An 8,717-nucleotide genomic window follows, 5' to 3' on the forward strand; every position below is an offset into this window, starting at 1 on the left:
ACTAAATAGAAGATAACCTGGAAAAGTGGCAGATTTGCTGGAAGGCTCCGAGTACTGCAATCATTCTGATCAATCCTTAGGAACAGTAATGTTAAAAATCACTGACTCCCTGGCTGCTTCCAGCCATTTTCCAGTCCCTTTTCAAACCCAGGAATGTCATGATCCTTCCATCTTCTATGGGGGCTCCAGGCAAGAGTGCTATGTTTCTACTAAAAAGGGTACTAGATGAATTTGTCAATTTCAAATTCTGTTGTATGGAGAGGTTTGCAATAAAAATGCACATATATCTAAAATCCTTTGTTTATCCGTGTAAAAAAAAAACCACACCAAAATGTAAGCCTATTTTGCTCAGCATTATTTTTTATTAGTTGATTTGTAAGACAGCCATAGTCAAAAAGAATAAGCATTTAATGATTTGCTGCAGAAAAAAATTTAAAGATGATGTTGACACCACAGCCTTTGTTGTTCCTTCCTCGTGCGTTAGTTCAAAAGTTTCTGAATTGTGAAAGCAGAAAAAAATGAATTAATGTCTCACATTAAATAATACACATCAAAGATCTAAATCTTTAGGGCATTATACATCTTTTTTATTATTAAAATAATAATTTTATTGCAAATAAGTATGAGAGCATACAGTAATGAGAAGACTGTGCAGCGAGACTACCCATAGAGCCATAAGTTACTGAAGTACAATGATGTATGGAAAGCAATTGAGTGGACAAGTATTGTCACTGTATATTATACAAATATGAGAGGGAGAACAGAGGATCACAGATAAAAAAAAAAAAAAAAGAAGAAGGCATGTCTGAGCAGCAACTACACCTTAACTTCATGCAAATGCCCTTAATATAAATACTGACTGTTTTATTGGGGTTTTTTGGGGATTTTTATTTTCTTTATACAGACCATTATTTTTTTTTTTAGATAAATTCAGAATATCTGTTCAGTTACTATCATAAATAAAACATAAATATTTGTGTTTTTTTTATATTAAAATGAAGTCTTGCTGGGTAACCTGGCAAAAGCAAGATGTGCAATGCCAGATTTGAGTCTGGCAACATGAGCTAAGTTCCATCTCAGTTGTGTGTTCAGTACCTTACTAAAAACTAGTTGATACAGGATGCCTACGCTGGAAAATGTTCAAAGCTATGCTTAACTTGGGCATTAGTACAGACACTTTGTATCTCTGAAATGATTATTATTTTATAGAAATGCAGTGTGGTTCAAAAGTTTGGGGTCACTTATAAATGTTCTTTAAAATAACATAAAATGCATCAGAAATACAGCACAGAGGTTGTTAATGTTGTAAATGACTATTGTAGCTGGAAACAGCTGATTTTTAATGGAATATCTTCATAGGCGTACAGAGGTTTAAGTTATTGAGTATGAATCATTACAAATTTCCTTTTGGCCCATGAAAACAGCTAAGTGACACCAAACTTCTGAACAGTAGTCTATAGATATATATATTTTTAAAAAAAACACTTATCCTGCACTCAGTCCACAAGCAACATCGATTTGCCCTGGTGATTCTTCAACCAACCTTGTAATAATCCACAAAACAAGTGCACTCACGGGTCTTGTATTGCTTAACAATCACAAATTTTATTTACCTATCAACAATCACATTGATGTTTCAAATCACAGCGTGACCTTTGCCAAGATGTGTATGTATATATATATATATATACATACTGTGTATATATATATATATATATATATATATATATATATATATATATATGTGTATATATATATATATATATATAATTGTTTTAAATGTTTACTATAAACTTACCAAAACAGCGCACTCAGTCTCCATTACAACTGGGACAAGTATCTGTTCCCGATACTAGAAAACAACATATAGTAAAATCATTATATAGTAGAAATATAGCTGCATAAAACGTTGATGAAGTATTAAGCTTTTTAGTGACATTACAGTGAATTCTGGCATTGGCTAAGAATTAGCCAATAAATAACATTTAACCTACAGTGATGTTAGGAGATACTTGATGCATTTTGCTGATCTGTAATATGAGTTTTTTTTATCTATTGAAAAGTTATTTGTATGTATTAAAAAACAATTATTTAATCACATAGTATTTTATTTTAATTTTTAAGAGATACAAATGAAAAATTTTACCACAATATTGTAAACCGAAAGGACTAATTCATTTGTTGCCTCAAGGAGTTCCTCCTGGAAGAGAAAGGATTATATTTTATTTTAAAAAAATGGCCATTCCTGATCAGATTTTCATGTAAAACACGCTATTTATCACTCACGTGGAAGACTGAAACTGGATATTTATATCTGAATATTAAATCTATTTATCTTGGTCCATCTATGTATCTGTCTGTCAATCTATCAATCTATCTATATATCTGACTATAGATCCATATAGTCAGCTACTTAAAGGGAGGGGAATTTCCAAAAATATCAATATTAAATAGATAATAATTCAGTTTATAAATCAAACCGCATATCAAATTTATAGTTTCCACTAGCACCATTTGAATGGAAACATGCAACTATAGATTCTAATTGGAAGAGAAAATTAATAAGATTCAAATCAAGTAATTAAAATTAAAGAAATAATAATTGTAGTCAGGGCTGTCATATTGATTAAGTCTATAAAGTAATTAAATCAGCTGATCACTTAATTTATATAAATGCCATCCCATGTTACTGAAATTTCATTATTTCCATTTATGTATTTGAGTGGAGCCCTTACTGGAAGAATCATGGGCTATGTAAAGTCTGAGATTTAGTACTAGTAATTTTATGTGTTTATCGATCTGGAAAGAGCTTCCCTGCCACTGATTGGCTGCTTCACAGGGAATTTTAATATGCATTCTTCTATAGTGGGGCTGTGAGCTACAGTAAACTGTTCCTTTAAATGAATGTCATTTTATGTGATGGACTCTATAGAAAGTCAATGCAATTTTGAATTAAGAAATTACTTACCAGAGTGCAGCCTTCTGTTTTCAAATTTACTGGGCATCCAACCCCCAGCTATAAAAACCAAGACAGAGTGCTGAGTGCAAGAGAACTGAATGATAAACTGCGATATCGGTGTATAGTAGGATTATTAACCCAACACCCCAAAATTAATTCACCAAATTTCCACAGGCACAATAGTGCATAGATATGCAAAACCTTAATACATTCAGTTGATAAAACAGGAAGGAATCCAACTCATATTTTACATGAGCACCTTGGACAGTCATTCTTTAATTTATGTATCTTCATGCCCATAACATGTAAAACCGGATAAATGCATACAGTAAATGTAATTCACAATTGATCATTATGATTGATTAGAGTGACAGACAAAGAGGAAATGCATCTTACCAAGGCCTTCTCCAGCTCCACCAGAAAGGCCTTCAGCAATTCTAGATCTTTAGACACCTACATAATAACACACATACGTCATGTATTGAATACAGTAAATGCTGATACCTTTACCAATACCAATATTTTATTTGTAATAACCTGTAAGATATACTTACCTTTCTTGCTAATATGTATAGCACTTTTTATTTACTGTATAGGACATATGTTTTGAATGTTGGTCTTCAGACCCAGGTCCAGATTATTATTACATTTTTTTTTATATATCACCAACAAATTACACAGTGCTTCTTGCAATAGACACTTTCAAAAGGTATGAAAAAACAAAAACTGACAGATTAAACAAACCGATACAGAAGGCAAAAAAAAACTGTCTGTATATAATACGTTTAAATGAAACTAACAAACTATTCTATTCCCTTTAACAGAGATACACATATTTTTGTATCAGACATTCTGCTGCAGTAGATGTAAGGGTTTTCATAGACACATGATGTCTGGTTTAAAGGCTGGGTAGAAAGTTTAGTTTAAAAAAGTCTGAGTCTGTTAGATCAGTGTTTTAGATCTTAAATTGAAAAGAGTTCAGATGTGGAGATTAAATGTAAATTTATACAACTAATTTAATCAACAAGGTTTATAATTTATCTAAAAAAATCTACAGTCATAGAAAGAGAGAAAGCAAATTTGGTAAAGATAATACCTGGCTAACTGACGCATAATGGATTGCAAGCTTTTAAGACTGTCTAGCTCACTTCTTCAGGCCTAGATACTCTCGAAAGCTTGCAAACCATTATGTCAGTTTTTACCAGATTAAAATGTAAAAAACTTGAAATAACAATAAAAATAAAAAGTGAAAAAATGTTCATAAATACATATATTTACCTTGTCTTTGTCATAATGGCAAATAAGAGTTTGCAATTTCATAACAGATTCCAATGTTCCCTAGATAGAAAATATAGTAATTCATGACTATGGCAGGCTCAGTGAATGGCCATAAGTATTCAGGAAATAGTCTTAGAAAATTTGTGAGCCCTTTGGAGATCTCTTATTTGAATGCAATCTTCATGGAAAACCGGAACCAGATGAGAAAAACTACTGAGAAACTACTAGTGCCTTGAGCTCTCAGGATCCCATACCAGATTAGCAAATACCAAATATCTTCCTTCTGCAGTCCACAGATTGAGGTTCTCTGTGATCATCCCTCACTCTCTAACATGATGTGTCCTGCCAGTGACATTTGTTTCAAAGCTGCCTCAGTTGCAAAAGTTCTGGCTAACCTCCTCATTATAGCAAAACCAATGATTGTGAGGATCTAACAAGCACAATTGTCCTTCCTCAAGCACTAATTTACAATCACAATTATCCCCTGCGGATCGCTAATAAAATTTCATGTAAAGATTCCTACATCTCAGTTTCCACTTGTGTCTTTTGTCTCTCTTCTGCTATGGTTTCATGGTGCTCAATGTTCCCACATTACCCCCTTTCATGTTTGTTGCCCCCTCATTCTGTCTCTCTTTTCTTCCCTTCTTACTTCTCCTTCATCTCACAAGTATCTCAACTCTTTTTCTATGTTATTCTCATTTAAAGACCACCTTCCTCCCTATCCTGATGATGCTCACTCTCACATTCCCCCTTTTCCTGTGTCTTCACTCCTTCCTTTCATGCCCTCTGTGTCCAGTTGATGCTCACACTTTATCACTCTCCTTATCTCTTTTTTCTGTCCTCTTTGCTTTCCTGCCTTCCTCTCCCCTATTCACCATCCCCTTCCATTTTATTATTGATAATCACTTTCCCCCCTTCACCAACCTGTTTTCCTCATATCCTAGCATTTAATGTTTCACTCCCTCTCCTTCGTCCCATATTCTGTTGCTGCTCACTTTGTTACTACCCCCCACCTCCAATGATGACCCCTACCTTAATTCCCTGTCCTCTCAAACTTAGGCACAACTCCCAAGTTTCACCTGAGACTTCCTCTTAGTGCAATTAGGTACAAGAATAGAAATGTTTTTTTGAAACCAAACCTACATCTTCTATTTTTAACAGACAATCCTTCAGCGCCACCAGGTCAATGTTTTCCTGAAATACAAAAAAACAAAAATAACAATTATAGATCACTCATTTACTAAATATCGTATTATATGTTTTCACATTTAGGCATAACCCATTTTAACCATTTGGTGTATTAGTTAAATGTGATATTATTTTTCACAAACCTACCTTTTCTAAGTGAGTTTTAGATAATAAAAAAAAAACTAAACAACATAAATTACCTCTTAAAAAAGCACCTGGGGGCTTCAAATGAATTCTACTAGTTGTATGATTCTACCTTTTCTTTTAGTGATCAATACGATGATAAAGCTCCAGATATCTTTGTAAATAAGTAAATGATATTACATCTGCAGTGCCCTAAGTTACAATTTATGTCTCTTTTTCTCATGATGAACATGTACTCAATACAGCGATTTTTATTAGATTTTAGTTAGATTTTAGTTAGATTGGAGTTCAAAATAGGTTCAGACACACATAAATCTTTTACATCATGAAGTAGCAAATAGTCATGCATTGGAAAAAATGAAACACATTTTATTTAGATTGACTTTTCTGGCCACACTTAGACATGTAAATATAAGAGAGATGGTTTTTTATCTTAGTATATTTAGTCTTGTACTTTTATTCTTATTTCTCATGTTAATCTACCTATGTCATTGTTTGTTTAATAAAAGATTATCCAGTAAAGGTATACATACTTTAAAAAGGCATGTGTCTCCATTGGCCGTGGTGCCTAAAATAATAAAAAACAACAAAAAAAAAACCGTAGTAATTAAAATATTACCTATGTATAGTAAGGTAACATTTTCATAGCAATACAAGTTAATGACATTTCCAGATGAATAGTCTTCTAATACAATTTTCTTGCTAACAATAAATATTCATTTAAGCTTATTTGACACTCATCTTGTTTAAAGTAATATGGGGTGTTTGGCAGATCATGTATTGAATAGATTTCATGAGGTTTTGTTTATTGACTTGTAACAAAGAATACCACTTCTTAGCTTCCATTCTCTAAAAGGAAAACTTCATGACAAATAAAGCATCAAGTTGAGAGTTTGGTGACTAAATTCCTCCATCCCTACAGTCTGCTTACAGGGGAAATGTCCGCCTCACACATTCTCCCATAACTAAATTCATTTATTAAAACCTAGAGCTTGAATGTTTTATTTTTTCTAAATCATGTTTTGGACTATTTACTTTACAGATGATGTGATGTGATGCAAAATGTGACAAGGACTGGTAAAACCAGGCATAGTAACTTCATACAAGGGGAGAAATGAATGTTTGTGTCCTCAGTTCAGGCCGCTGTCCCCAAAGGCATACATGCAAGGTGTGTTCAAAATACTTATCTTTTTTAAATTTTACAAAGGTCTATTTGGGGTGCTGAATAAGAATGCAATATTTAGGAACATTAACAGATCCACCTTAAAGGGAACTACATCAAAACCTGTTTTCTTTGATATATGCTATCAAACATCGTATATATATTTGAATATTACTTACCATATTACTTACCATAAGAAAATGCCAGGAGGGCAAGCACCAAACAAGCTATGTTGCTCATTGTGTGTATAGAGGAATCTCAGTTCTAGAAAGGTACCAACACCAAGATGTAACACTTAATACAGTGATCAAGTGTTTCTTTTATATTAGTAAGAACACTCCATCACATGATGCAATTTGGATTGTTAATAAATGCTTAATTCATTGAAGTTTTTCCAAGCCGCAGACATTTAGGTGTTCCAGGACTTCTTCTATAGCCTATAATAGTTGGCTACTATAATTGCTATCCCGTGTTTGTCTTGGGCACATAACAAAAAAATGTACTTTGCCACAATTCTGCAGCTCGATAAGTGAACAACAAGACATAGAATACAGGTCACCTTCGTTTGCCTTCATTCAGGGGCGTAACTAGACGCCTCAGGGCCCGGGTGCGAGAATCTGTTAAGGGCCCCCCCACCCCCTCACCCCCCCAAAAAAAACATGATTTTTACCCAACAATTTTTTTTCAACAAATTCAATTTACATATTGAATCATATCTGTAAAAAAATCTAAGAAAAAGGGGCGCATGTACAAAGGGCATAATCCAGGGGTGTCCAAGTTTTTTCTGCAGTGGGCCACTTCATCAGAATTGTATACGTACGCGGGCCGCACTCATTTTTCACTGTGAAAAAAATATGGCCTTTAATAAAATATGCAGATTAAAATAAAGTAAATGACACAAAACCTTTACTCTTCCTCTCACTGATTTCTGGGCCTTGAAAGTTTTGCGACTACAAATTCAGGATTCCCTAGATTTATTCTAGGGATGAACTAAAATGAAAATTCTGGACCAAAACATTCAGGGTTCACTTAGCCAAAACCGAAAATGACCCCCACCTTTAAAAATAATAATAAAAACTCACATGTTTAATAAAAGTAGGTAACACACAATTGGACAAAATTAGCAATATAACTTGGCATGATAGGAGTGTGATTGCTAACAGCAATCACACTCCTATCATACCCAGGCAACCAGTAAATGCTGGTACCTAGGCATGATGGGACTGTGCTCGCTGTGATTGCGGTTAGCAGTCACACTCCTATCATGCCAAGTCAGCCAGTACATGCTGGTACAGGGTGGCTGTAAGTGATGTGCAGATCCCATACTGCTGGCAGCATCACTACACAAGGGGGGCAGCTAGCTAGGTTTCAGCATGTACTGGCTGACTTGGCATGATAGGAGTGTGATTGCTAACAGTAGTCACAGTCCCATCATGCCTAGGTTCCAGCACTTACACATCCATCCAGTAAATGCTGGAACCTAGGCATGATGGGACTGTGATTGCTGTTAGCAATCACACTCCTATCATGCCAAGTCAGCCAATACACGCTGGTACAGGGTGGCTGTAAGTGATGTGCAGACCCCATACTGCTGGCAGCATCAATACACAAGGGGGGCAGCTAGCCAGGTTTCAGCATGTACTGGCTGACTTGGCATGATAGGAATGTGATTGCTAACAGCAATCACAGTCCCATCATGCCTAGGTTCCAGCACTTACACATCCATGCTATCACACACACATCACACACACACACACACACACACACACACTCATAATCATTCATTCACAGATTCATTCCCTCAATCACACACACTCATTCAAACACCCTCCCCACCCCTTACCTGCACTGCAGCTCCTCGATGCCGCTCACAGACTTCAACAGGGGGCGCGGCCTCCCTCTGCCTTCTCTGCTAAAGCACAGAGGAAGTAGGATGTCACGTGAACTCCGCTTCCTCTGTGCAGTCCAGAAGACCCTCCCACAAGT

The sequence above is a fragment of the Sceloporus occidentalis genome, unplaced genomic scaffold (genome assembly GCF_023333645.1).
Source record: "Sceloporus occidentalis isolate IW3139 unplaced genomic scaffold, rSceOcc1.0.p SCAF_28, whole genome shotgun sequence".
In the NCBI taxonomy this organism is placed as follows: domain Eukaryota; kingdom Metazoa; phylum Chordata; class Lepidosauria; order Squamata; family Phrynosomatidae; genus Sceloporus; species Sceloporus occidentalis.